At 45.2% G+C, this 12,514-nt stretch overlaps 3 pseudogenes; all 3 read left to right on the top strand.

Annotated features, from left to right (window-relative positions):
* Positions 1-2,486: 2,486 nt before the first annotated feature.
* On the top strand, positions 2,487-2,641 carry LOC121983676 (annotated as a pseudogene).
* A 642-nt stretch (positions 2,642-3,283) lies between these two features.
* Positions 3,284-3,443, top strand: LOC121983418 (annotated as a pseudogene).
* A 1,686-nt stretch (positions 3,444-5,129) lies between these two features.
* Positions 5,130-5,251, top strand: LOC121983429 (annotated as a pseudogene).
* The last annotated feature ends 7,263 nt before the right edge of the window (positions 5,252-12,514 follow it).

Consider the following 12,514-nt stretch of genomic DNA (forward strand, 5'->3'; position numbering starts at 1 on the left):
ATATTCAACGGAAGATGTTCTCATGATACAACCGACTTAATGACCGACCAGGATATATTCAACAGAAAGTGTTCACATGATACGACTGATTTAATGACTGGGCGAGATATATTTAACAAGAGGTATTCTCAAGATACGACCAGCTTAATGACTGACCAGTATATATTTAGCAGATAAGCAGTCGACAACTTCATGACATCTTAGCAAATTTATCGAGAAATATTCTCTCGAAGTTTTTTCATTAATTAGTTATAATGATAAACTCATTCACATATGTCATCAGGGGTTCAATTCATAAACGACAAAGAGGGTATATCTGGGGTAGAAAAAAGATTTCTCAGAGGATTATTGCATGAAGTATAGGTTGTACTTCTCTCATCTCCTAATAAACTCTAACAAATCGGGGACCACCTCACGATTGCGAAGGTTATGTGAGGTGGTATAAAAAGGGGAATCCTCTCCGCTGGCAGGGTACATAAACACAGACATTTGCATCTGAAATCCTATTTTTCTGCATTCTCTGTTAGTATTCTTCTTCCACTTTTCTAAGAGAGAAGACTGACTTGAGCGTCGAAGGACTTAGCTAGGGATTCCCACCCTGAACTTAGGTCATAGACGCTTTGTTGGCTCGTCTCACTGTGCACAGGATCATCAAGGAGTTCCTTCAGATCTTGAGAGGTTTGTCATTCTTCATTCACCAGAGCCAGCGCACCATCTCTTCTCCTTCAGACAGGATCATCCTTCTTTTCTACAATAAGAGCTATACTTTTCTCTTTTAAAGACATGTTAGCTTGTTCATGAAATTTAAATTCGTAAAATAATTCATCAAGCTTAATTAAGGAGAGATATCTAGAAGCCTTATACACATCAACCATTGATGCCCATAAGGTGTTTCTAGGAAAGAATTGAAGAACATACCTTACTAAATACTAGTTGTTAATTTTCTCACCTAGCTATTACATGAAGCTCATTTACTATCTTTTTGAATCTACCGTGTATTTGACTCACGATTTCATTGGTCTTCATGGTGAAGTTTAAAGTTGGCCCACCAAGAGTTCTCTCTTGGCTCTTCTTGATTCACCCGATCCTTCATTCAACTCAAAGAGCTTTTTTAAAAGCTCTTTGGCAGAGTTGAATGACCCTACTTTGCTTAATTGCTTCTTGGAGAGTTCACATTGTAGGGTTATTATGGCATTTGCATTTGCTTGAGCCTTCTTTTACATCTCTTTTATCCAATCCTTGGTTGGAAGAGGTGCTCCAAACTCATCCTTTGGTTTTTCGAATCCATCTACAATACTAAACCAATTTTCAATATCATTCATTAAGTAATACTCTATCCTAACTTTCTAATATGCGAATTCATTGCCATCAAAGAAAGGTGGTCGAGCAGTGATATATCCCTCTTGAAATATCATCTTGATGCTTCGATTGACGGTGAGTTCTTCTGAGGAGATCTGAGCTTTGATACCACTTGTTGGGACCTTTGTGTCGGGCTAGAGGAGGTGAATAACCTTTCTTCGATTTCTCCTTACAACTTTGTTAGCGGAAACACAAACAATGGAAAAGCTAGAATAAAAATCTAAGAAATGCAATGCTAACTCCTTAATTTATTCGGTCTCCATCTCCTAGAGGTGACTAATCTAAGGATCCACACTGATGAACACACTTCCACTGTAAACTTCTCCTTCTCAAATCAAGCACAAAGGTGCATAAACCTTTACAAGATGATCTTTTCCTCTTACAAGATGAAAGATGAGCTTGGGAGGAAGAGATTGAGAGTATAGAAACTTAAGAACACTTAAAGAGCTTAAGGATATTTTAGCATGAAAGAGTTGTTGTATTTTTCTCCAAACTCTCAAGTCTTTTATATTTGATGTTGATTTCTAAAACCCTAATTACCAGTCGACTGATGGATGCATCAGTTGACTGGTAACAAGTAATGACTACTATTCATTTTAAGAACTTTGAGGATTCTATACGTCATTAGCTCAACGATATTATACCAGTCGACTGCCCTCATGGATCAGTCGACTGATAGGTTGCTGCAAACTCTTTATGAGTTTCTAGATCAAGCATCAGTCGACTGATACACCAGAAGATGAGTTTGTAACAACTCAAGTATGATCCTTTCTTACTTAAAGCTTACCCTTAGCCTAGACTTACACCTTCAAGCACCTTCCATCATCCTCGCGCCCTTAGAATGTTTCTGAGCCCACGACTCCTCATCCTTACGCTTGCCTTCAAGTGCTTCCTTTGGCTATGTCATTCTAAGTCTTCTTTTGCCAAGAAGTCACACCTCCGGGACTTCACCGCCAAGAGCCACGATCCGGGACTTCATTCGTCAAGACTATCTTCTTGGACTTTTCTTACCTTTACAACCTAGACTTTAGAATTTAGTCCCATATCTTTTGTTTTACATTGCCTAATTTAAACTTATTTAGCTAAACATCAAAAGTAAATGATACTTAGAGTAAGATTAATCCAACATACCTTTCTCGGCCTTTTGGCTAAGATCAAGTGTAGTATCTGTTCTTATTAGTTTAATATCTTATATAAAAAAAATAAATTATTTTTTTATGAGGGAGAGTTTGTTACAAGTCATCCTTGCGTTCCCCTACTACATAGGCTTGGTACACTCTTACTAAGTTCAATTTATGGGTACAAGGTACTAATAAACGCATATTCATGCATTATATTTCGCATGCAATGTGTGTGTGTCTATATATATATATATATATATATTATTAAATAAGAATTTGCATCCTTACTAATTAATTTTGGTGAAGTCCAAAATGAAATTACATTAATGTTCTTTTTTTCTCTACATATCAAAAATAATTTTAAGATTTATTAATAATTTTCCAAATACATCAATGGATTTAGAGTTCAAGACTCAGCTGCGATATATTATTAGAAAATTTTCTCATTAATCAATCAGTGATCTAGAGATCAAGACTCAGTTGCGGCGTATTATTAAAAACCTTTCTCATTAATCAATCAGAGATATAGAGCTCGAGTCTCAACTACGGCATATTATTGAAATTTTTTCTCATTAATCAATTAGAAATCTAGAGTTCTCTTTAGTCCCACATTTTAGAATTGACAACACTACAAGCAGAGAAGCTTCTATAAATACCTTGGATCGATGATGTTAGAAAGCAAACTTTTCTTGACTTTTTGTCTAAAATTAAATATGATGTTAAATTAATTGTTTATAAGGGGGAGATTCTCAAGCGTCACCTTAGCATTACACTATTGTATGGGTCTGACACACCTTTACTCAATTTATTGGCGGTCTTTTGTCTAAAATTAAGTGTAGTATTTGTTCTTATCAATTTAATATCTGATATAAAAAATTAAATTAAATTTTTTTATAAAGGAGGATCTATTATCTGCACGTGTTCATATATTATATTACACACGCAACTAGGTATGGAGCTTCATATATTAAATTATATACGCAACTAAGGCTACGTTTGGTTGGGTGTAATGTAATCGAGCTTGTAATGTAATCAAACTTGTAATGTAATCCTGATTACATACTACGTTTGGTAATATAATGTATGTAATCTTTGATTACAAGGATGATTACATTCTTTTGTTTGGTATATATTATTTTTTATAAAGAATATAATTCATATTATTATAAAATGATAAAAATATCCTGTAATTTCTACCGACGGCCGCCGCACCTCTGTCGGAGCTTGCGACCGACGGTCGGCGACAGCGGTGACCGACGATCGGCGACGGCGGCGGCCGACGACCGGCGACGGCGGCGGCCGACGACCGGCGACGGCGGCGGCCGACGACCGGCGGCGGCGGCGGCCGACGACCTGCAGCGGCCGCGGCCGACGACCGGCAGCGGCGACGGTCGATGACCGACTGCGGCGGCAAGCGATGGGTGATGGCCAAGGAGCGGTTGACGGACGATGGCTGACTAGGGGTATATTCGACATTCAAATTTTGGTTAAACAGCGACCTCGTAATGTAATCGGATTACATAGTATTTGCTTTGTAATCCAAATTACAAAACTTCACTACCTTTTGTAATCGAGATTACATTACATTACAGGTTTAAAGTTAAAATAAACAAAATAATCAGTCTTGTAATGTAATCCTGATTACATTACAAGGTAGATTACATCCTACCAAACGTAGCCTAGGGGTATAGTTGCCCAACCTCAATTTTTTGTAAGTATCCTTAGAGGTGTATAAAATTATAAAAATATTAGAGTCCTGCCCCACTAAAAGAAATAAAAGTAGAGACAATAGTTAAAAATTAAAATTATTTTTTATAGGTCAATTTTTCTTTTCTCATATCTCTCCTTGCATTCCCCCACTTGGTATAAGGGGTCTAGCTCACGCAACGCGTGTGCACGATTGTATTATTATTAAGACTTTGGACCTTTTACTAACTAATTTTGATGAAACTGAAAATAAAATTACATTAATATCCTTTTTTATTTTCACACTAAAAGTAATTTTAAGGATTATTAGTAATTTTCTTTGGTTATTTTTTATATAAAAAAATCTGCATTCACACATCTTACTATTTTATAAAGAATCTAGACCCTTTACTAACTAACTCTCAATTAATTTGATGGAGCCCAAAAGTAAATTATGTTAATGTCCTTTTTTATTTTCACACCAAAAATAATTTTGAGGTTTATTAGTAATTTCCACATATATATCAATCAGTGACCTAAAGTTCAAAACTCAGCTACGGTATTTTATTAGAAAATTTTCTCATTAATTAATCAAGGATCTATAGTTCGAGACTCAACTGCGGCACATTATTAGAAATTTTTTTCATTAATCAATCAGGGATTTAGAGTTTGAAACTGAACCATAGCGTATTATTAAAAAATTTTCTCATCAGTAATTTTCTCTAATTTTCTTTAGTTCTATATATTATGATTGACAACACTATGAGCAGAGAAGCTTCTGTAAATACCTTGGGTATATTAGAAATCATACTTTTTTCAACTTTTTGGCTAAAATTAAGTATGATATTAAATTAATTGTTTATAAGGAAGAGTCTATTACAACACCTTATTATTGGGATTCTCGAGCGTCACTCATGCATTATACTATTATTGCATGGGTCTGGCACACCCTTATCAAATTTATAAGCGGTCTTTTGGATAAGATTAAGTGTAGAATTTATTCTTATCAGTTTAATATCTGATATATAGAATTAAATTAATTTTTTATAAACGAGAGCCCCTTACATGGCGTGCCCTTATCCAATTTATAGGTGACCTTTTGGCTAAGATTAAGTATAGTATTTGTTCTTATCAATTTTTACTATTTTATTAAGAATATGGACCCTTTACTAACTAACACTCAATTAATTTGGTGAAACCCAAAATTGAATTACGTTAATATCTGATCCGGCGGTATAGACAGGGGACCCCCTTTGAGGGGAATCAACGCCACGTGGAGGACAAAAGTCAAGGGCAGTGTGAGGTTCAGCCGACCGGAAAAGGGGGGACTGACCGGCCGAACGGGGTATAAGCGGAAGCAAAGACAACCCGACGGGGAGTCGGGTCTCCGACGCTCATGGTGAACAGGGTCGCCGGGCCAAGCGGGTAGCCCGCTCGACCGAGGCATAAAGTAGTAATGTTGTGAACAGTTTCACCCGAGCACACGACCTGGAATCTCCCGAGCGGATCAGTACCTACGTCCGGTCGAACGTGATGGGACTGCCGAGCGGCCGGACGCTCAGCGTGGGAACAGAAGAGACAAAAGGACAAAGGAAACATCGGGAAACATCTTCTGACAACAGGCATGTCCAACGACCAAGTCATACGCTGAACCTTACGACAGAAGGTTATGGCGTCCCATCAGAGAGGTGCTCGGACTGTAGCAGTATGGTGTCAGGCAAGCTCCTCTGACAAGCCCATACTGAGATATGGTAAGAGGACACGTATTCGCCTCCGTATGTGTGCATAAGCCTCTTCACAGCTCTATATAAGGGTCCTCACACTTCGCCGGAGGTACGCAGTCTCTGAAATTTGAAGTCACCTCTGCATTTTCCTCTTGCCTGACTTGAGCGTCGGAGGATCGTCGTCGGGAACCCCTTCCCGGCCCGACTTCCTTGCAGGTTCGCCGGAGATTGGTGTAACTGGTTGGAGATAAAGGAGAGCGCCACGTACCCAACGTCCGTCGACTCAGCGTTCGGACATGATCAAATTGGCGTCGTATGTGGGAACGCACCTGCATCCGAGCGGAAGAGATGGACGAAGCTGGACGACCGCACACTGTGATGCTCTCCCAGGAGGAGCTCGACGCTCTAATCGAGGCAAGAGCGGCTAAGCTCGTGGAGCAACAAAAACAAAAGGCTCAATCCAAGCGACTGGAGAATAAGCGACATCAGCATCAGGAGGCTGAGCGGAAGCACCGCCTGCCACGGTTCCATTTCATCGGACTCTATTCCGTACGCCTCCTGAAGTCGCAACAGTTAACCATGATCGAGGATCTTCATTCGACGAGGCACCCATGCGAGACAACAGAAAAGGTAAGGCCCCCCGAACGGACGCCTCCCCCGAGCGGATCAACCGGCAGTTTTCAGAGGTCATCCTGCGGGACCCTCTACCAAAGCATTATGTGCCTCCGACAATCGGGGAATACAACGGAACCACCGACCCGGACGACCATCTGGGTAAGTTCGACAACACCGCTACATTATATCAATACATAGATGGAGTGAGATGCCGGGTGTTCCTTACCACCCTCTCGGGATCGGCGCAACGGTGGTTTCGGAGGCTGCCGGACGGATCCATTACTAGCTTCAAGGAGTTCCGCACGGCCTTTCTCTACCATTTTGCAAGCAGTCGGCGTTACCAGAAAACAAGTGTCAGTCTATTCGCCATTAAGCAAGAGCCCAGGGAGTCGCTCCGAGCTTACATCCAACGATTCAACCGAGTGGCTATGGATATTCCAACGACCACCTCAGAAACAATGATGAATGTGTTCACGCAAGGCCTCGTGGATGGTGACTTCTTTCGTGCACTCATTCGAAAGCTGCCCTGAGACTATGATCATATGTTACACCGGGCCAATGAGTACATCAACGTGGAGGAAGCCCAGGCGGCTCGAAGAAAAGAAGCTCCAACTGAGCGGCTAGCCCCTACCGAGCGGAAGCATGTTACTCGCCAGGAGCCGCCCAGAGGACCACGGGTCGAAGCAGGCCGCCTTCACCACGCAAGGTCCCATGCCATTCAAGAGGTTGTTGCCGAGCGGCCCAAACCAAAGAAGAAGGTATGGACCCCCATGTTTTGCTCATTCCACCTGACCGACACGCATAACACAAAAGATTGCTGAAGCCTTCCCCTGATCGCCCACCCCGTTCCTCGGAGTGGCCACCGGCGATTGCCATCATCCGACAGGCGATAGCGATACCGTGAAGCCGATCGACAACCATCTCCCGAGCGGTATCATCCCCAAAGGCACGAGGACAATCCCCGGGTATCCAAGGAGCGGCCTAGGTCGTCCGTGTGGGAGGAAGAAAATAGAAGCAACACGTCCCGCGGAGAAATCAACATCATCGCTGGCGGACCGACCGGAAGTGACTCCAACCGAGCAAGGAAGGCAAGTGTCAGGCAGCTCCAGATCCATGCGGTCGGCTGCAGTCAAGAACGGGCGAGCGGGCCCGAAATCAGCTTCGGGCCTAGGGACTTGGAGGGAGTCGAAGTGCCGCATGACGACGCCCTCCTCATCAAAGCGGTAATAGCTAATTATACTATTCACCGCATTTTCATTGATACAGGCAGCTCAGTCAACATTATATTCAAAAAGGCCTTCGACCAACTGCAAATTGATCGAGCTGAGTTGCTGCCCATGACAACCCCCCTCTACGAGTTTACGGGCAATGAAGTTCTGCCGGTCGGACAAGTCCGACTAGCTATCTCGCTGGGAGAAGAGCCGCTCAGAAGGACGCGAACGGCAAACTTCGTCGTAGTCGACTCTCCCTCAGCATGCAACGTTATCTTGGGGCGACCGGCGCTCAGTGAGTTCCGAGCGGCGGTCTCCACCTTCTACCAGAAAATAAAGTTCCCGGTTGAAGATAAAGTGGGGGAAGTGCGAGGAGACCAGCTAGCGGCTCAGCGATGCTATGTCGAGATGGTCCGAGCCGAAGCTAATTCCGCTCAGAAGACGCCACGGATTGAGGTGAACGCCATAACCGAAAAACCACCCTCTTTGGTTTATGAAGAAAAAGAGGAGGTACAGATCCACCCGACCAGATCAGAGGCCACCACATTCATTGCGGCCGATCTGGAGGCAAGCCAGAAGAAAGAGGTAATCAAATGTCTCCAGAGAAATTGTGACGTCTTCGTTTGGTCGACGCATGAGCTGCCGGGGATTTCGCCAAGTATAGCACAGCATAAGCTTCACGTCCGACCGGACGCTCGGCCAGTGAAGCAAAGGAAGAGGGACTTCAGCGCCGAACAAAACGTTATCATCCGAGCGGAGGTCGAGAAGCTCCTGGAGGCCGGCCACATACGTGAAGTACAGTTTCTGAGCTGGCTGGCGAACGTGGTGCTAGTCTCCAAGCCAGGCAACAAATGGAGGGTTTGCATCGACTTCCGGGATCTCAACAAAGCATGCCCAAAGGATTTCTACCCTCTACCCCGGATTGATCAACTGGTGGATTCCACAGCCGGGGGCGAGTTAATATGCATGCTAGACGCATATCAGGGCTACCATCAGGTGTCGCTCGCCCGAGAAGATCAAGAAAAGGTTAGTTTTGTCACAGTCGACGGCACTTACTGTTACAATGTAATGCCGTTCGGATTGAAGAACGTGGGCGCAACTTACCAGCGCTTGATGAACAAGGTATTCAAAGAGCAGATCGGATGAAATCTAGAAGTATACGTGGATGACATTCTCATCAAGTCCATCCGAGCGGCTGATCTTTTTAAAGACATGGAGGAGACCTTCCGAACGCTGAGGAAGTATGGAGTCAAGCTGAACCCTCAGAAATATTTGTTTGGAAAAGGCGGGCGTTTCTTGGGCTATATAGTAACCGAGCGGGGCATAGAAGCAAATCCCAGCAAGGTGAAAGCATTGCAAGATATGCCGCCCCCAAGAAATCTGAGGGAAGTCCAGCGTCTGACCGGTCGGATAACCGCGTTGTCAAGATTCATCTCCAAGACTGCCGACCGGAGTCTCCCATTTTTCAAAATCCTGCGCAAAGCTACTAAGTTTCATTGGGATGAGGAATGCGATCGGGTGTTTGAAGAACTGAAGACATATCTGAACTCTTTGCCCGTGCTAGCCAAGCCAGCTGTGGGTGAGCCGCTCTGTATTTATTTATCTTCAACCGAGCAGGCAGTAGGCTCGGCATTAGTGAGGACGAGCGGAGAAGAACAACCCGTGTACTTCTTGAGCCATATTTTAAAAGACGCTGAATCTCGCTACACTGGGCTCGAGAAGTTGGCTTTTGCTTTGGTCCTCGCCACTTGGAGACTTCGTCCTTATTTCTTAGCACATACAATCATCGTCCGAACAAATAGCCCGTTGGGAAGAGTGCTGTTGAACCCAGAAGAGACAGCTCATCAAATGGACAACGGAGTTGAGCGAATTTGACATTCAGTATCAACCCCGTTCGGCGATAAAGGCGCAGTCCTTAGCAGATTTTGTCACCGAAGTGCAAAAGCCAGAGCCCGAAGCTATGTGGAAAATATTTGTGGATGGATCGTCCACTCGGCTCGGGAGCGGGATTGGCGTGCTGTTACTCTCTCCCCAAGAAGAAAGGATGCACCTATCCGTCCGGCTGGATTACAGAGCCACAAATAACGAAGCAGAGTATGAGGCCCTTATAGCTGGCTTGCAGGCCTCCCGGTATGTTGGAGCCGGTCGGGTGACACTCCATTCAGACTCTCAGCTGGCCGCCCAGCAGCTCTTGGGCACTTTTGAGATTAACAATGCTCGGCTCAAACTTTACGCTGAGGCCTTTGAAAAGCTCAAGACCCACTTCAGAGAAGTCATTATCCAGAAGATACCTCGAGTGGAAAACCAGGCAGCAGACGAGTTAGCCAAGCTTGCAAGTTCAATATCACCGGTCGTCATTCAGCAGCCAATTGAGCAAGTATCTTTGGTGGCGCACGTCGACCGGATGGAGAGCCTCGCGTTTCCAAGCGATTGGAGGACAGCCATCATGGAGTTTCTGCGATCGGGTGCAACATCGTCCGACCGGGAGGAAGCCCATCTATTAAGAAGGAGAGCTGGCCGGTTCACACTTGTTGGAGACCAACTCTACAAGAAGGCTTTCTCCCGCCCACTTTTGAAATGTGTGAGCTCGGAAGACGCGGCGTACATCCTCCAGGAAGTGCACCAAGGATCATAGAAGACGCCGCTCGGATCGTCGCGACGTGCCTCTCCTGCCAGAAGTACCACAACTACTCCCACCGACCGGCAGAGGAGATGAAAGCATCTACGGTATCCTGTCCGTTCAATCAATGGGGGATGGATATCGTGGGTCCGTTCCCTATGGCGACCGGTCAGCGGAAGTTTCTACTGGTAGCGGTCGACTACTTTTCCAAATGGGTGGAGGCCGAACCGCTGGCAAAGATCACCGAGCAAATGGTCAAAAAGTTTATGTGGCTTCATATAATCTGTCGGTTCGGCATTCCTCGCCGGCTCATATCTGATAACGGACGACAGTTTGTCGGGAAGCAGCTCGAAGAATGGTGCAAAAGTTATGGCATTGAACAACACTTCACTTCCGTGGCGTATCCCCAGAGTAACGGCCAAGCGAAAGTAACCAACAGAGAAATACTCAGAATTCTTCGGGCTCGACTTGACCACATAGGAGGAAGTTGGGTGGACGAGCTGCCGGACGTCTTATGGGCTATCCGCACGACTCCAAAGGAGGGAACGAGCTTCACGCCATTCCATTTAGTGTATGGAGGCGAAGCAGTTGTCCCGATTGAAGTCGGCGTCGAGTCCGTGCGGATCTAGAACTATGATGATGACAACCCCGAGCGGAGGAACATGGAGTTGGACTTGATCGACGAAGAGCGAGCCAAAGCATCCATCCGGCTGATGGCGTACCGTCAGAGAATGAAGCAGAACTACAACCGGCGCGTGATCCCTAGAGCGTTCCAGGTCGGCGACCTAGTGTGGAAGAAAGTAAAGTCGGTCGGGGACATTGGCAAGCTGGAGGCTCCTTAGGCGGGTCCCTTCAAAGTCATCGAAAAGCTCCGCTCGGGTGCCTATTATCTGGAGGATGAAGACGGACGACAACTGAATCGACCATGGAGCGCGAACCACCTCCAGCCTTACCGGGCGGGGTGAAAGGTGCGCCAATGTAATATATGTTGTATATTTTCCGTTCGGCTGTATATTTGACATGCAGGAGTAAAAAATCAGAAAATTAGCACAAGATAGGGCATCGTCAGCCGAATCGGAAGACCGTCGAGCTCCGACGTTAAAAATCGAGAGTCGCACCGACGACTATAAACCCTCCGGCCGGAAGAAGACAATAAAGAGGTCGACTTTTAAGTCGTTTGGCCGATCGGCCAAGTAACCAAAAATACTTCGTGAACCTCTGGCGAAAATCCCGTTTACGAAACAGGATATATTCAGCCGAGCAGACTAGCTATGCAAAATACTTCGTAAAAAACCCCTTTCGAACACAAAAAGTACGGAAGACCGTCGAGCTCCGACGTTAAAAATCGAGAGTCGCGCCGGCGACTATAAACCCTCCAGTTGGAAGACCGTCGAGCTCCGACGTTAAAAATCGAGAGTCGCGCCGACGACTATAAACCCTCCGGCCGGAAGACCGTCGAACTCCGACATTAAAAATCGAGAGTCGCGCCGACGACTATAAACACTCCGGTCGGAAGACCGTCGAGCTCTGACGTTAAAAATCGAGAGTCGCACCGGCGACTATAAACCCTCCGGCCGAAAGATCGTCGAGCTCCGACGTTAAAAATCGAGAGTCGCGCCGGTGACTATAAACCCTCCGGCCGGAAGACCGTCGAGCTTCGACGTTAAAAATCGAGAGTCGCGCCGGCGACTATAAACACTCCGGCCGGAAGCGCGCCGGCGACTATAAACCCTCCGGCCGGAAGAAGACAATAAAGAGGTCGACTCTTAAGTCGTTTGGCCGATCGGCCAAGTAACCAAAAGTACTTCGTGAACATCTGGCGAAAATCCCGTTTGCGAAACAGGATATATTCAGCCGAGCGGATTAGCTACGCAAAATACTTCATAAAAAACCCCTTTCGAACACAAGAAAGGTGGGATGAGAGGCGAATAACTAGGAGAAGTGGAGGAACATGAATGGTAGTTGGCAAGCCGAGCGGACAGTACTCATATTGATTAACAAAAGAAAAAGCAAGTAAAAGGATAGCATTAGAGAATTTAAGGCCGAGCGGCCGAATTACAAAAAGGATAGTCTTTGGCCGAGCGGCCGAATTACACATATACTTCTATTCCAGATAATCGTAAAGATCCTTCGGGATGGTGCTGAGGAGTGTCGCCTGGTCTTGAGCTGGGATGGTGA

The sequence above is a fragment of the Zingiber officinale genome, chromosome 5A (genome assembly GCF_018446385.1).
Source record: "Zingiber officinale cultivar Zhangliang chromosome 5A, Zo_v1.1, whole genome shotgun sequence".
In the NCBI taxonomy this organism is placed as follows: domain Eukaryota; kingdom Viridiplantae; phylum Streptophyta; class Magnoliopsida; order Zingiberales; family Zingiberaceae; genus Zingiber; species Zingiber officinale.